General features: G+C 34.5%; 1 protein-coding gene and 1 pseudogene across 2 annotated transcripts in view; one reads left to right on the top strand and one right to left on the bottom strand.

Annotated features, from left to right (window-relative positions):
- Positions 1-18,084, bottom strand: part of BAZ2B (bromodomain adjacent to zinc finger domain 2B) — a 296,342-nt gene that overhangs the window by 246,812 nt on the left and 31,446 nt on the right. The window lies entirely within an intron of this gene.
- Positions 6,524-7,253, top strand: LOC129498503 (40S ribosomal protein S3a-like; annotated as a pseudogene).

The following is an 18,084-nucleotide window of genomic DNA, read 5'->3' as shown; positions in this document are numbered from 1 at the left end:
TTTTCAAAGATATAGTAATTAAATGTAGAGGATTCTGAATACCAATATTTGTATTTGTATGTAAAATGCTTTGATTTTATTAACTGACACAATTTAAAGGGATCTATAAAAACCCATTTATGTCTTCCAAACTCTAAACGTCAAAGTTATTGTGTAACTCCAGGCTTTACTGAAAATGATTAGAATTAATTAGAAAACAAGGGGCACCTGGGTAACTCAGTTGATTAAGCATCTACCTTTGACTCAGGTCATGATCCTACCTTGCTGGGATGGAGTCCTGCATCAAATTTCCTGCTCGGTGGGGAGTCTGCTTTTCCCTCTACCCCTCCCCCTGCTTGTGATCTCTCTCTCACACTCTCTCTCTCTAGTAAATAAATAAAATCTTAAAAGACAAAAAAGAAAACAAAAATCCACTTCTTGTAATAGCCCTGCACTTAAACAACAGAACTATAAGCTCTATTGGATCTCTCTGATTTTTATAGTCTAAGCTTTACAATAATCATCTTCTCTTTCGAGTGAGTAATTAGAGTCAGTAATCATTCCCTATTTTTTGAGAGCAGGAAATGTGTACTGTGCATCACTGTTTTCCCAATGCTTAATCCATAATAGATGTTCAATAAATAATTATTTGTTTAATTAATGAAATGAATCTAGCCCCTAGCACAGACACCGCCTGCCAAAGTAACCACTGTGCATCAGATCCAATTGTTCTTTCAGCTTAAGATTCTGCAAACTATTTAGAGGCCTTGTTATCCTCAGGAGTTACATTTTTTTTTTTTTTTAGGATTTTATTTATTTATTTGAGAGAGAGTGAGCAGGAGTACACAGAAGGAGAGGCAGGAGGAGAGGGACAAGCAGACTCTGTGTTGAGCTTAGAGCCAGACTCAGGGATCAACCATGACCCTGCAATCGTGATCTGAGCTGAAATGAGGATTGCTTAACACACTGAGTCACCCAGGTGCCCCAAGAGCTCTACTTTTAATACTACCTCCTAATACCTCAGGCAGTAAACAAATCATTTGGATCTAAAATTCTCTTAAAGATAGAGGACCAAAAGGCAGTTCTTTTAAATTTTATGAAAATATTTTTATATATGGGAATTTCATAATTCACAGACTAATTTTGATTCAAAAAGCTAAGATTAATTGCTAATACTCTAGGTAATATGATGATGAAGACTAAGACAAGGTCAAAAAAAAAAAAAGACTAAGACAAGGTCACTGGATTTAAAAAGGAAAATATAACCATGATGCACAAAGGAATTATTTCAATAAAGAGTAGGACAAGACGGCAAATTACTTTTTATAAATGTGATAATAATAATTATCTAGTTTAGATTTCTTATATTTAGGATTATGTGGCTGATTCTATTAAGGATTAATACCACAATAAAGAACCAATCATAATAGAAAATTCCACATATCCATATAATATAGGCTACGCTAGAAGGTAAGTCATTAACTATTTGTTTACTACATTTCATATGCATTTTGGTAAGACAGGAACATAAAGAGCTGAACAATTTTTCTTTTTCTTTCCTAAGATTTTATTTTTAGGTAACCTCTACACCCAATGTGGATTTTGAACTTACAACCCTGAGATCAAGAGTAACATGCTCTACTGGCTGAGCCAGCAAGGAGACCCAGGATAACTTCTTTTTTTAAAGTACAGCAACTTATTAAACAAATAACTTTTCTTTTGCTGATTTTATCCTGATTAAAGAGAAAGTATCAAAACATTTTAAGAATGTTGAGGACTAAAACCACAAATTGCAAGGTGCAAGGTGGTAGTTAAGAAGCAAAAAAAAAAAAAAATAGTACAACATAGGAAAAGCAAATCATACATAGAATAAAAGCTATTCCTGTACTACATTATCTACTACTAAAATAATGATGTTAATAATTATGAAACAATTACTAAATATTTTTAAAGCATGTATTATTTGTATAAGGCTTTTTCCAGGCAACTGTCCCTAATAGTGTTCATAAGAAATATAAAAATTAAGTCTACTTTTCTTTACCATTTTTAAATTATATTAAAATAAATATAAAATATACCATCTTAGTTTTAAATGTACAGTTCAGTGGTACTAAGTGCATTCACATTTTTGTGCAGCCATCACCACCATCCATCCCCATAACACCATATGTTCTTTGAAAAACATTGTTAACATCCTGATTGTGTGCAGTACAACTTAAGAGTAAAAAAGCAAAGGAGAAAGAAAGTTCAGTGAGCTAATTTCAATGAATGGAACATAAACGTGGTCACTTACAATGCAAATATTCTGTAGTATTCTGGCCTGGAATGCATAACCTGAATCTAACCATGAGGAAATATCAGACAAACCCAAATTAGGGGCATTTGATTAAAAAGAAGTGGGGGAGATATTTTCTTCAAAAACATCAGTGTTAAAGATGATAAAGAAAAACTATTGAGAAGTTATAGATTAAAGGAAACCAAAGAGAAATGACAATTATAAAGCTTGATTCCTGAACGGGCTTCTGTATTGAATGGAAGAAAAAACACAAAACACAAAAAGTAAAAATTAAAATATGCACAGGAGATTAGAGTTTTGTAAACTTTACATTTTTCTGAAGATTTAAATAACTGTACTCATTCTTTTTTTTTAAAGATTTATTTATTTATTTATTTATTTATTTGTTTATTTATTTATTTATTTATGATAGAGAGAGAGAGAGAGAGGCAGGCAGAGACACAGGCAGAGGGAGAAGCAGGCTCCCTGCTCAAAATGGGGCTCCATCATTCATAATCCCTCTGTTGCTCCTCCTGCTTGTGCTCTCTCTCTGTCAAATAAATAAATAAAATCTTTAAAAATAAATAAAATTATTTTATCTTACTTCTGATTTACTTTCTTCCTTGCTGTTTCATTGTTTTCTTCAGTAGTCTTTTTATGTTTATTGCTTCTTTTTTTTAAAGATGGCTCCACACCCAGGACAGAGTCCAGTGAGGGGCTTGAATTCACAACTCTCAGATCAAGATCTAAGCTGAGGTCAAGGAGTCGGTCAGTCTACTAACTGAGCCACCCAGGTGCCCCTCATTAGTTTTTTTTTTTTTTTTTTTTAAATTTTTATTTATTTATGATAGTCACACAGAGAGAGAGGGAGAGAGAGGCAGAGACACAGGCAGAGGGAGAAGCAGGCTCCATGCACCGGGAGCCCGACGTGGGATTCGATCCCGGGTCTCCAGGATCGCGCCCTGGGCCAAAGGCAGGCGCCAAACCGCTGCGCCACCCAGGGATCCCCCCTCATTAGTTTTTAATCTTATTTTCATTTTAGGTGAAATTTTTATCTATTTATTATTATTACTATATTAGTCTCACTTTATAATGATGATAAGGAAGCATGGTAATATGGTTAATATGAATTTTGAACACATGGACTGGAATCCTTTTTTCCATCCATTTCTGTATTACATCTCAACAAAATCTAAGCTTTAGTATATTAGAAGTTATACATTCAGACAAAAACTCATTCCCCAATATTATGTACTTGCAAAGATATCATATTTAGACTGCTGAAATAGTGTTGCTTTCTCATATTGTGTACTATCCTGGTTTTTTGCTTTATATAATCATTAATAAGCTCTATAAATAATATATATTATAAGAAGGTAAATTAGACTTTGTATTCATAGAAGGGCTTGATGCAGGTAGAAAAATAATCTTCTGATAGAACTCCAACACTGTCTCCAGTAATTGTTTTATTGTATCCTAGCACAAATCTTGTTTACCTGTATGAAATTTTATAATCTATAAAGATAATTTATATATTTTTTCATATTACTTCTTAACATATCAATGAAGTACACAGAGCAAGTATCATCACAGAAAAGGAAATTGAAGCTTAAAGACTGATTAAATGATTTACCAAAATTATATAGATAACAAAGTGGCAGACTACAGAGGACTTAAATGCCAACATGTCCCAAACCTAAACAATGGGAAGGACTTCTCTTGGTCATGTCAGAGGGGCAAGTGAAAAGAAATACTAAAAATTGTAATGCAGAACCTAAAGCAGCACTGTGTGACCTTACTACTACATCAAAATTATTAAGATTATCTCTATAATTCCTGCAATAGGACCATAGGCACCTTGGCACTTCATTTTGTTTGCTGACAATAAGCAAGCATGCTCTACTTCCAAAATTTCTACTACACCAAAAATACTGAATCAGACATGACTTTAAAAGCTTTTTGTTTTAGGACAGTTGGGTGCCTCAGTGGTTGAGCGCCTGCCTTTGGCTCAGGGCATGATCCGGGAGTCCCTGGATTGAGTCCCACACATCAGGCTTCCTGCATGAAGCCTGCTTTTCCCTCTGCCTATGTCTCTGCCTTTCTCTCTGTATCTCTTATGAATAAATAAATAAATAAAATCTTAAAAAAAATAAATAAAATATTTTTGTTTTGAACTGATGGTTACCAGAGTGGAGGTGGGGAGGGAAGATGGGAGAAATAGGTGATGGGGATTAAGGAGTGCACTTGTCTTGATTGAGTATTGGTGATATATGGAATTGTTGAGGCACTACACTTTACACCTGAAACTAACATAACACTATATGTTAACTATTCTGGTATTAAAATTTTAAAAAGATAAACAATTTCAAAAAATAAAAGCTTTTTGTTTGGGGGAGGTATAGAAGAATGAACAGGAGAGCAAATAGTAAATAATACTATTTTACACAGCAGTTCAGACTCTTTCATGATAAGCTCTTCACTGAGAAGTTTTTTTTAGCCTGAATCCTTATAACTATAATCTAGAACCAATAAAGTAAAGATCAAATGTGTTAGGAACAAGTAATGAAGACTGAAGAGAGCCACAGAAACGACTGGTCCATGGCATGGGGATAGTCTTATTCCTGCCACTGATGAAAAATATTCATTTTTGCAAAAGCACAGCTAAAGAGAATGAACATAGGCACTCCTCAGCATTCACCTGTGACCCAGATTCCAAAGAGTGGTTAGGGCTTCTCTGATTTGGGGGTGTGGTTGGAGGGAGGATCTTTCAAGTTGGCAATATAAAAGAAGAAACGCTATAGGAAAGAAAAACACCAATCCTCTTAAGGTTTTTTTCACAGGTACAAAATAATAGCAAATGAGGCTGCAATTGTTTGCAGAGGCGATAAGGAGTTGGGAGAGTAGATGGATGGATACACAGTCTTATCAGATAAAGTGCTCTTAGAGGCAGTGGGCAAATTTTCAAAACTCTCTTTCACCAAGTAGGCACTCTAAAGTGGAAATAAAGGAGCACCTGGCTGGCTCATGGAGTTTGGGGTTGTGAGTCCCACATTGGGCACAGAGATTACTTAAAAATAAAATCAATCAATCAATCAAGTGGGAGTAAAAACAGAATTGGGGCCTGGGCAGGTAGTTTTTCCAAAGGTTATGAGTCTACATATGAATGCAATGGTCATAAAGAAAACAAAATAACAATCGTCAAAAACAATGATCCAGGGGATCCCTGGGTGGCACAGCTGTTTGGCAGCTGTCTTTGGCCCAGGGCGCAATCCTGGAGACCCGGGATCGAATCCTGCGTCGGGCTCCCGGTGCATGGAGCCTTCTTCTCCCTCTGCCTGTGTCTCTGCCTCTCTCTCTCTCTCTCTCTCTCTCTCTGTGACTATCATAAATAAATAAAAATTAAAAAAAAACAACAATGATCCAGTACTCCCCCCCAACCTCTTGCGCTGTTGAACAAAGAGCTAAGAGATTGAATAAACCTATATTATCAAAACCTTCAGGATACAAAATAATACTCAGGGAAACAGGGAAAGAAGTCAAGAAGAATCTACCTGTATATTCTTAAGCAAATAGTAGGTCTTTATGAATCTGTCCTTATAAGAAGATGACTTAACCAGAAGAAAAAGCTGGATAAAAATTTTGTCATTAAAAGTCATGAAATAAACCCAGTATTAATTAAGATTAATGAAGAAAACATAAACCAAGAAACAAGAATAAATGACTACTTTCTACTCCCAGGAAAATTTCACTGTATAAGTCATAAAATGAAATAAAAATAGAACGAATTAAAAATTGTGAATTTAAGTACAACCCCGGTCAAAACTCAAAGGATTATTTTCTGGGACTTGACAAAATGGTCAAAATACACCTGAAAAAACAACTAGCAGAATTCTGAAATACAGGACCAAAGATGAAAGGCCTGTCCTACGGCAGCCCTGGTGGCTCAGTGGTTTAGCGCTGCCTTCAGCTCAGGGCATAATCTTGGAGACCAGGAAATGAGTCCCACATCGGGCTCCCTGCATGGAGCCTGTTTCTCCCTCTGTCTCTGCTTTTCTCTCTTGCTCGCTCTCTCGCTTTCTGTGTGTCTCTCGTGAATAAATAAATTCTTAAAAAAAAAAAAAAAGGTCTGTCCCAAGAAATATCAAAACTTATACAAGTTAGCAATTAAAATTGAGGTACTGAGGAAGAAATAAGAATATGAAAGAAACTCTTGGCTCCCTGTGCAGTGACAAGGCAGTTAGCAAGAACCTAAGCACCTTTTGAAAGGGAGCCAAGAAAGTGGTTGATTTATTTTCTAGGAAAGATTAGTATAATGTGAAAGCATCAGCTATGTTCAATTTAAGAAATATTGGAAAAACACCAGCCACAAGTACTCAAAGAACCAAAACCATATCTGATCGTCTCAAGGGTCATGTTTTTGAAGTGAGCCTTCCTGATCTACAGAATGAAGTTGCATTTAGAACTGAGGACGTTCAGGGCAACAACTGACTAATTTCCTTGGCATAGTTCCTACCTGTGACAAGATGTGCTCCATGGTCAAAAAATGGCAGAGCATGATTGAAGCTCATGTTGACGTCAAGATTACTGATGGCTATTTTATTTATTTTATTGTTGGTTTTACTAAAAAAAAAAAAAAAATGCAAAAATCAGATTCAGAAGACCTCTTATGCTCAGTCCCAACAGGTCTGCCAAATTTGGAAAAAGGTGACAGAAATCATGACCCAAGAGGTGCAGACAAATGACCTGGAAGAAATGGTCCATAAATGGATTCCAGACACTATCAAAAAAGACTTAAAAAGAAGGCTTGCCGGTCTATTTATCCACTCCATGATGTCTTTGTTGAAATGTAAAAATGCTGAAGAAGCCCAAGTTTGAAATGGGAAAGCTCATAAAGCTTCATGTTGAAGGTAGTAATTCTAGAAAAGCCACTGGAAATGAGACCACTTCCCAAGTGGAATGAGCTAATGGATATGAGCCACCAGTTCAAGAATCTGTTTAAAATTCAGACATTTAATGGTGACAAATAAGAAATCTTATTTGTGATGTTAAAAAAAAAAAGGAATATGGAAGAAACAATTCAAAGAATACAAAAACAGTCCTGTGAATTAATTAGTATGTATTTTTAAAGTGGTGTTTCAAATTAGTGAAGAAAGAAAGAAGTATTCAATAAATAATGTTGGGACAACCAGCTGAAATTTTGAGAGAAAAACTAAATTGAATCTCTAACTCACAATTCTAGATTTCCAAATCAGACTTAAAAAAACATTTAAAAATATTAGCAGGAATATTTTTACCACCTTAGCACAGAGAATGACCTCCTTCTAGATGTGGCATCTGTGCAGAGACTACTCAATGTCCATTGTCTTCTTTTTAGCTGGAGGATAGAATTCCATCCTCCCCCCCACCCCTGCTTGTTCACCTGTGCTTGTTCTCTCTCTAAAATAAATAAATCTTTAAAAAGAGACAGAGAGGGCAGCCCCAGTGACTCAGCGGTTTAGCGCCGCCTGCAGTCCAGGGTGTGATCCTGGAGACCCTGGATTGAGTCCCACATCAGGCTCTCTGCATGGAGCCTGCTTCTCCCTCTGCCTGTGTCTCTGCCTCTCTCTCTCTGTGTGTCTCTATGAATAAATAAATAAAAAATCTTTTAAAAAAATAAAAATAAAAAAGATAATGAGATGTTTACATGTCAATTTCTACAGAGAATCATACATGAGAATTGAAAAATTCCCATACAGAATTTAGCAATGAGTAATTGTTATTGATCTTTCTTAAGAACTGTTTCACTGGAGTGATGGCAGTAAAATATATATTGCAGTAGAGTGGGATAGTAACAATCATTTTCAAGTTTTCCTTCATCTCCATTCCCAGACCCTTCCAAACGTACGGAACTACTATTATAAACTTCAACAGGATTTCATAATTCAACAGGGCTAGAATCAAGGACCACAAAGTTTAAGTCTACACATCTTTCTTACGCATCTATTCCAGTTAAAATTAACCACTCCTTTCTCTATCATCCTGCAAAACTTAGGACATCTGTTTATAGATACTTATGGTTGTTATTTATGTGTCTAAATATAAACAATGTATTGCTTATATTTCTACAACATTCATCATATTATATGGTGCTTGATATCAAGCATAGAGTTATTCATGTTTGTTTCTCAAGACTCTTGAGCATCTTTCATAGAGCCTAGGCTCTAGCTAAGGACCTACAACTCTGATTTCTGATTTCAGTTACAAAGATTCAAAATTACTATGATAAATCAGACCTTCTAAAACAAAAATTAAAGAACAAGTTCAGAAAGTGAATTCAAAAGAACTAAGCAGGGCAGCCCGGGTGGCTCAGCGGTTTGGCGCCTGTGATCCTGGAAACCCGGGATCGAGTCCAATGTCAGGCTCCCTGCATGGAACCTGCTTCTCCCTCTGCCTGTCTCTGCCTCTCTCTCTCTCTCTCTCTCTCTCTCTCTCATGAATAAATTAAAATAAATAAATAAAATAAAATAAGCAAAGAATGCCCGGGTTTTCCTGTGTCTATTAATTTCTATTTTAAGATAATCTGCACACAGGTGATCAATTTCCCTGGCTGTGAGCATTTCAGTATTTTGTTTATTCTTAAGAATTCAATTAATAGTATACATGCATGATTATGCAATGAAGTTAAAAAAACTAACAATGAGTGAATGATCACTGGAATGTGGTTTAGTCACCCATCTATTCATGAAACTTGAGAATAACTATAGAAACTCCTCCGATATTGCCCTTCATTATGTTTTACTTAGATTATCATTGTATAAAGTACCTGAACCAGCAGCACCATCTTTACAAAAAGTTCTGAACTTTTCAGAAAGATTATATTTCCAGAAACTATAAACTGTCTAAACCAATAGAACTCCAGAAGTTCCCGTCAGCTATAAGGCTAACTATTGCCAAATTATTCTTAACAAATTGATATACTTCTGCCATTTTATCATTTCTATCCTATACTGTTGTATAAGAGCTTTGAAGTAAATAGCATCTTAGTTCAGAATCTAAAAATCTACATGTTTATAACTTGATGCAATACTATTTAAGTTTTCACCTGCATTTACTAATTCAGCATAGAATTCCAGACGGGCCCTGGACTCAGGAAGAATACTTATGTTCTTTTTCAGTATAAAAGACTTATTAGAGCTGTGAAATGAAAGGACTGATCACAACATAAACTAAGGAAAATGTGGTAGAAAACAAATTTAAACTACCCAAGAGGAGACAGAATAAAATAGAAATGGGGGGGGGGGAGTCACATGGAAATTCAATTTGACAGGCATTTATTAAGTGCTTTCCATATTCTAAGCATGGTGTTATGCATTAAGAATATAAAGGTAATGAGCAGCCCGGGTGGCTCAGCGGTTTAGCGTGATCCTGGAGACCCGGGATCGAGTCCCACATCGGGCTTCCTCCATGGAGCCTGCTTCTCCCTCTGCCTGTGTCTCTGCCTCTCTCTCTCTCTCTCTCTCTCTCTCTGTGTGTGTGTGTATCTCATGAATAAATAAATATTTTTTTAAAAAGAATATAAAGGTAAATAGATTGAGGAATTCATTAACTTGGAAATGCTTAACAAGTCTTCAGCCAAAAATAGGCAAACACTCAAATGCCCCAAATGAGATAAGTAAAATTGCTGTTAGGGTTGAACCACAACATTTGCCATTAATTAATTTACTAATCTGTGTCTGAGGTTCCTAATTTGTAAAATGGGGAATTCAGACTGCAGATGCTCCACTTCTAAAATTCTAAGAGTCAAAACCATGTTGACAGACTAGAAATTGGGAGAGTAGGCCCAAATCTACAAAATGTATAAAAACGTGATCATGAAACCCTCATAGTGATATCAGTATGTACTTAAGAATATCAAAATTTCAAAAGATAAAATTGTAATATGGATATGTAGTATGTATTTTGGATACAAAATCTTCAAAAATACATCCAGATCTAGGAAAAGAATCCCTACATCTTCCTTCATTCATAGGAACTGTTTTTAGACTAAAGTTAGGAAGATACTAGGCTGAACTGTGCTCTCTAATAAATAAATAAAATCTTTAAAAAATCTAGAACTTACTAAATTCTTGAAAATCAAATAGCTTCAAAGTATTAACAATTCATAAATTGAATTATACTAATGAAATATACTCAGAGGCTCAGGAAAATCTGACTGACCCTACTGAGTATAGAGAATCTGAATTTAAATCCTGGATTTACCATACACTAGCTATGTAATCTTGGGCAAGTTACTTAACCACATCATAGTTCCCTCAACTATAGACTGGAACAGATGTAGAGTCTATCTCAAAGGATTCTTGTGAGGATGAAATAAATATATGCCACTAATAGCATAATACCAGTATGAGCAAAAGATCGTAACAGACAATTTATACAAAAAAAAAAAAAAAAAGTGGTCATTAAATGGGGCACCTGGCTGGTTCAGACAGTGGAGCAGGTGATGCTTGATCTCCAGGTTGTGAGTTTGAGCCCCATGTTGAGCGTAGAGTTCACTTATAAAAAGAAAAGTGGCCATTCCCTAAAAATATATTACATCTGACTAATAATCAAAGATATACAAATTTGAACAATTCTGAGTCATTATGTACCAGATTATCAAAGGTTTAAAAAAAAAAGTATCCAGAATTGAGTAAGATGTGGTAGCAAGTACACTCTCATATAATTTTAGAGAGATTATAAATTGTTACCATTGTTTGGAAAGCTGTTTGGCAACAAGTATCAGAATTCTGATCCAGGAATTTCTCTTTTAGGAATTACACTATAAAAATAATCACAAGAGCATAAAGCCAAATCTACAAAAATGTTCAAGTGGGAACTATTCATAATTTGGAAAACTTTGAACCCATCCAAAATGTCTATTAATGAGCATTAATTAAATTAGGATATATCCATAAAATGACTTTGTACTCATTAAGAAGTAATTTATATTCTCTATATTCACAAGAAGTGCTCTACAACATACTTTCTTGAGTAAAAGGGAAAATAACAAGTCAATAGAGTATGACTTTGTATTTATAAATGTATGCGTGTATACTTACCAAGAAGAAAGTTCAATATTACTACAGTGTTAAAGGGCTTACCTCCAGATAGAAGGATTTTAGGTGACTTACCTATCTTGCATAAATTCTTTATCTATTACTTAAACTTTCTATAAGACTATGCATTATCTTTATGATCAGAAAAAATCTATTTTCATTATTTAAATAAATTTTAAAAACTATTACAAAAAAGAGAAAAAAATTTAAAACAATTACAGAACTAAAAGAGGAATATCAACTACTCCCCCAATGATTGTTTTCATTACACAAAATAACTGATCTAAGCAAACATTATATGAGCAAAAGAAAACATACCTTGAATTGTACCCTAAGATTAGAGGACTTGACAACTCAAAGGAAGGCAAAAGTAAGACCATTATGGCAAAAAAGATTCAACAGTATCTCTATTTTAAAACATATCTAAAATGACTAGAGTCCTCTAAAATACTATAAGAAATAAAACTACTAACCTTAATGAGAAAAAGAAAAGTAAAATAAATAGCTAAGAAATTTACTAGGCACGATGAAATTTAATACCTCTTTTCAAGTGACTCTTACTCTTAAAGTAGCTGAAAGAATTACTCAAACATGAGAAAGGAACTAGTTCATTTATCAAGAAAAGCTGTATCAAGTGGTGCCTGGATGGCTCAGTTGCTTGTCTCTTGATTTCCAATTTTGCTCATGATTTTCATGGTCATGAGATCAAGCCCTACGTTAGGCACCATGCTCAGTGCAGAGTCTCCTTGAGATTCAAATCCTTCTTCTTCTCCCTCTGCCCCTTCCCCAACTCTTTCTCTCTCTAAATAAATAAAATCTAAAAAAAAAAAAAATAGAAAAGCTCTATCAACCTGACTGAAAACTAACTTGTCTTCACTTGTCACTAATTGCCTGTCAAGATACTCCATGCTGATAAAAAAAACACCCTAAAAACATACAAACACTAACTTTTCCTAGTATCAATACACGAAAACTATTTTTCCTTATAAAAAATTTTTGTGCTTCACTTGCCTATTTGAATTCAGAAAAAAGTATTAAGTGAAGATTAAATTCAAAGCATCAGGAGCAACATGGAAAAACAGTCAAGAAACTGTGAGTATAGTTGTAATTTTCCATTTACTCAGTCTCAGTTTCATTGTAAGTAAAATAAAAAGATTGACTAGAGCTCCAAATAAATTTAATGGAGCATCAGTGATATGACATGCTGTTTGGAAGAATTACATGCTTCATGAAAGTAAAGGTTCTATTGGTGAAGTAAGTTCGGGAAATTCTACACACCATTTACCCTCTCTGAAGAATCATAATGCACTGTAGAACAGAAATATCGAACTTTGTATAACCCACCATTTCTCACAATTAGACAAATGAAATGTGTATCAATAGAGGAATAATTAAAAGATTATACCTCATAGTGTGATTTTTACAAAGACATCCTATATACTGATATAGTAGAGTTCTGGGACACAAGATAAGAAAGATAAACTACAGAATAATACATATATTAACTAGTTTTTGTGTATATACGTAGTCATTCATATGCCTTTAAAAAGGTCTAAAAAGAATACACAGCCTAGGTGGCTCAGTTGGTTAAACCTCTGACTTGATTTCAGCTCAGGTCATCATCTCAGAAACCTGGGATCAAGCCTTGAGTTGGGCTCTGCTCTCAGTGGTGAGTCTATTCAAGGATTCTCTCTCCCTTCCCCCTCCCCCTGCTTATGCATGCACTCTCTCTCTCTCTCTCAAAAATAAATAAATCTTTAAAATATATCTTCTTGCAATAAAAACAGGAAGCCAAGAAGAAAACACATATAAATGCACTAGGGAAGTTTCACACTATTTAAAGTGAAACTTTTCATAACAGAGATATATTGATTGGCTCTTCTATAAATGTTAAACTTCATGCATTTTTTTTATAACATGATATATCTCCAGGTTACTGAATTAAAGATTTATTAGAACATTCACTGAGACTTTGCTTTTTAAAAGTACAAGTTAAAAACACTTAAATGCTCATAATAATCAATAGTTAAATGGCAAAATATCAACTCAAGAAAATTTTTCAGTGTTATCTATTTTGTGAATTGCCTACATGATTTCCTAAGAATTTTGAAAGATAACAGAATAATGTGTATAATTATGTAGAATACATAGCAACAAAAAAGTACCTATGAACATAAGGGGAAGAAATCTAATGTGTAATTCAATGTGTAATTCTGTTATGATTATACCTGTATAAAGTGAGAAGTATATTGTCTTATAAATAGAACAAGTGTCATACAACCATGTGTATAAAATACTGAAGAAACAGACACTATGGAATGAGCACTGGGTGTTATACTATATGTTAGCAAATCAAACTTCAATTAAAAAAATACAAAAAAAAAGAAAAAAGAAAGAGACACACGTTACAGCACTTGCCTCTTAAGAGTCAAGTGGAATAAAGACAAGTAAATCAATTTTAATAGTACAATGAGATTCATTTATTCCACCCACAAAAAAAAAAAAAAAAAAAAAAAAACAGTATTCAGGGTCTACTATGTACCAAGTGCTGTCTAGATGCTATTCATCAGGAGGAAGAAAAACAAAAAAAAAAAATAATTTTTGCCTTCATTAGGAGAGAAAACTACAATAGAAATATTTGAAGGCCATCAGTGCCAAGGGAAGAAATACAACACAGAACAGGAGTGCAGGGAGTACAGGGAGGAAGGTTTGCAATTTCAGTTAGGGTGTTAAAGGAAAGAGTCATGCAGAAGAATACTTTGGACCAAATGCTTTGAAAGAGCTGAGAACAACCCATAAGGTTATTTGAATGACTGGGAAATGCCAATGTTTTAAGGCAAGAGTTTATCTGTTACATGTACAAGAAACACCAAGGAGTCTAATGTAGCTGGCCCAGAGTAAACTACAGGAAATGTAGTAAGAAGTGGCATGAAACTGGGAAGGGGCTGTAAGGAAGTTATGTGGGGCCTTGTAGGCCACTGGTAAGACTCTTAAGTCATACAGGTTGGCTGGCTGGTTACTTGCTTGTACAGATTTTATCTTTTAAAGCCATTTTAGGTTCACAGCAAAATTGATAGGAGGGTAGAGAGTTCTCTGGCCCCATACATACATACCTGTTATCAAAATGCTCCATCAAAGTGGCACATTTGTTATAATTTATGAACCTACACTAACATCCCTATCATGCCAAGTCCATAGTTTACATTAGGGTACACTCTTGAAATACGTTCTATGGGTTTGGACAAATATATAATAATGACATGCATCTACCAATATAACATCATACAGAGTAATTTTACTGTCCTAAAATTCCTTTGTGCTATACCTAATTCATTCCTCCTACCCTTCTAACCTCTGGCAAACACTGATCTTCTTACTATCCCCAGTTTTGCCCTTTCCAGAATGTCATATACTTGGGAGTCATACAGTCTGGAGCTTTTTCAGATTAGCTTCTTTCACTCAATAATAGGCATTTAAGATTGCATGTCTTTCCATAGCTTGATAACTCATTTCTTTGTAATGCTGAATAACAGTCCATTTCTGGATTATTTATCCATTCACTAAAGGAGATCTGAGTTGCTTCCAGGTTTTGGTAATCATGAATGAAATTTCATCCTTTTTTGTGGACATGAGTTTTCAACTAATCTGAGTAAATGACAAGAAGCATGATTGCTAAAATGTATGGTAAGAATATGGTTAATTTTGTAAGAAACTGCCAAACTGTACTCCCAAGTGGCTGTACCATTTTGCATTCCCATTAGCAATGAATGAGTTTCTATTGCTCCACATCCTTTCCAGCATATGATGTTGTCAATGTTTCAGATTTTGAACAATCTAGTAAGTGTGTAGTAGTATTTTATTGTTTTAGTTTGAATTTCTCTTATGACATAAAATGTAGCACATTTTCACGTATTTATTTGGTGAGCTGTCAAGATCTTTGGCTCCTTTTAAGATTAGGTTGTTTTCTTATTATTTTTAAGAGTTCTTTGTATACTTTGGATAATGGTCTTTATCAAAAGTGTCTCTTGCGGGCAGCCCTGGTGGCGCAGCGGTTTAGCGCCGCTTGCAGCCCAGGGCGTGATCCTGGAGACCCTGGATCCAGTCCCACGTCAGGCTCTCTGCATGGAGCCTGCTTCTCCCTCTGCCTGTGTCTCCGCCTCTCTCTCTCTCTGTATCTATGAATAAATAAATAGATTAAAAAAAAAAGTGTCTCTTGCAAATATATTCTCTTATTCTGGGTCTTGTCTTCTCATTCTCTTGTAATTATCTTTCATAGACCGAGTTTTTAATTTTAATGAAATTGAGCTTAATAATTCTTTCATGAATCATGGCTTTAATGTTTTATCGAAAAAGGCATGACCATACCCAAGGTCATCTAGATGTTATCCTATGTTATCTTCTGGAAGTTTTATAATTTTGCCTTTTCATTTTTCAGTCTGTGATTCATTTTAGGTTAATTTTTATAAAGGACGTAAAGTTTTAATCTAAATTCATTTTTGCACATGAATATCCAGTTATTATAGCACCATTTTCTGAAAACACTATCTTTACCTCATTTTATTATTGTTTTCCTTTGTCAAAGATCAAATTGATTATATTGATGTAGATCTACTTCTGAGTTTTCCAATCTGTTCCACTGATCTATTTGTCTATTCTTGTGCCAATACCACACTGTCTTGATTACTGTAGGTTTATTGTACATTTTAAAGTTGGGTAATGTCAGTCCTCCAACTTTAACGCTGAGAATATTAAATCTGAAATCACTAAAAAACTATAGGTATAGGTGCCCCAAAAGCAGTTAGTATGAAAGATGGAGTTCAGGGGAAATAACTCCAGGCTTATAAATTTATTCCATTAAGAAAAAGAAAAGGTCCTTCTCAAACCTTCCAAAAAAAAAAAAAAAAATAGAAGAGGAGTAAGGAACAATCCAAAATTCATTTTATGAGGCCAGCATTACCATGATAACAAAATCAGACAAGGACACTGCAAGAAAATTACAGTCCAACCTATCTGATAAACAGAGATGCAAATATCCTCAACAACATATCAACAAATCAAAATCAATATATTAAAAAGGAACATACATCATGATCGGGGGGAATTTATCCCTGGGGTACATGGATGCTTCAATATCCACGTATCAGTCATGCAATATACCACATTAATAAAATGAAGAATAGGCGTCATATAATTATCTCAATAGATGTAGAAAAAGCATATGACCAAATTCAACGATTTATGATAAAAACTTTCAACAAAATGGGTATAAAATGAATTTTCTTCAACATAATAAAGACCATATATGACAATCCCACAGCAAACATTGTTCTCAACTGTGAAAAGCTGAACATTTTCCCTCTAAGATCAGGAACAAGACAAGAGAGAGATACGTATAACAATTCTCCCTACCTTTTATTCCACATAGTATTGGAAGCTCTAGCCAGACCAGTTAGGCAAGAAAGAAAAATAAAAGGCATGCAAATCAGAAATGGAAAAGTAAAACTGTCTCTGTTTGCAGATGACAAGATATTAAAAATAGAAAATCCTAAAGACTCCACCAAAAAACTACTAGAAGTAACAAATGAATTCAGTAAAGTTGTAGTATACAAAATCAATATACAAAAAGCTATTTAATTTCTATACGCAAATAACTATCACAGAGAGAAATTAAGAAAACAAACCCATTTTTAACTACAACAAAAAAGAAAAAAAATCCTAGGAATTAATTTAATCAAGGAGGTGAAAAACCTGTACACTGAAAACTGCAAGACACTGAAGAGGATATAAATAAATGGAAAAAATATTCCATGCTTATGGGCTGGAGGAATTAATATTATTAAAATGTCCATACTGCTTAAAGCAGCCTACACATTCGATGCAATCCCTACTGAAATTCCAACAGCATTTTTTTACAGAAATAGAACAAATAAATCCTAAAATCTGTATGGAACTACAAAAGACTCCAAATAGCCAAAGCAATCTTGAGAAAAAAGAACAAAGCTGGAGGGATCACACGTCCTGATTTCAAACTGCATTATAAAACTATGGTAATCAAAACAGTATGGTATTGGCATTAAAACAAACCAAGTCACAAAGATCAAAGGAACAAAATAGAAAGCCCAGAAATAAATCCATGCATATACTGTCAACTAATTTGTGACAAAGGAAGCAAGAATAAACAATGGGGAAAGGATAATCTATGTAATTACTGGTATTGGGAAAACTGGATGGCTACACAAAAAAGAAAGAAACTGGATCACTGCCTTACATCATACAAAAAATCAACTTAAAATGGATTAAAGACTTGAACATAAGACCTAAAACCACAAAACCTCCAGAAGAAAACAGGTGGTAAGCTCCTTGACATTGGTCTTAGCAATCATTTTTTGGATTTGACACCAAAATCAAAGGCAACAAATGTAAAAATAAACAACTAGTACTAAATCAATCTAAAAACCTTCCATATAGCAAAGGAAACCATCATTAAAAAAATGAAAAGGCAACTTACTGAGTGGCAGAAAATATTTGCAGATCATATATATGATAAGAAATTAACATCTAAAATATAGAAAGAACTCCTACAACTCAATAGCAAAAAAAAAAACTGATTAAAAAATGGCAGAGGATCTAAATAAACATTTTTTCAAGAAGAGACACAGATGGGGGATCCCTGGGTGGCGCAGCGGTTTGGCGCCTGCCTTTGGCCCAGGGCGCGATCCTGGAGACCCGGGATCGAATCCCACGTCGGGCTCCCGG

The sequence above is a fragment of the Nyctereutes procyonoides genome, unplaced genomic scaffold (genome assembly GCF_905146905.1).
Source record: "Nyctereutes procyonoides isolate TBG_1078 unplaced genomic scaffold, NYPRO_anot_genome, whole genome shotgun sequence".
NCBI classification, from domain to species: Eukaryota; Metazoa; Chordata; class Mammalia; order Carnivora; family Canidae; genus Nyctereutes; species Nyctereutes procyonoides.
This window is presented reverse-complemented; position numbering and strand designations above follow the sequence as displayed.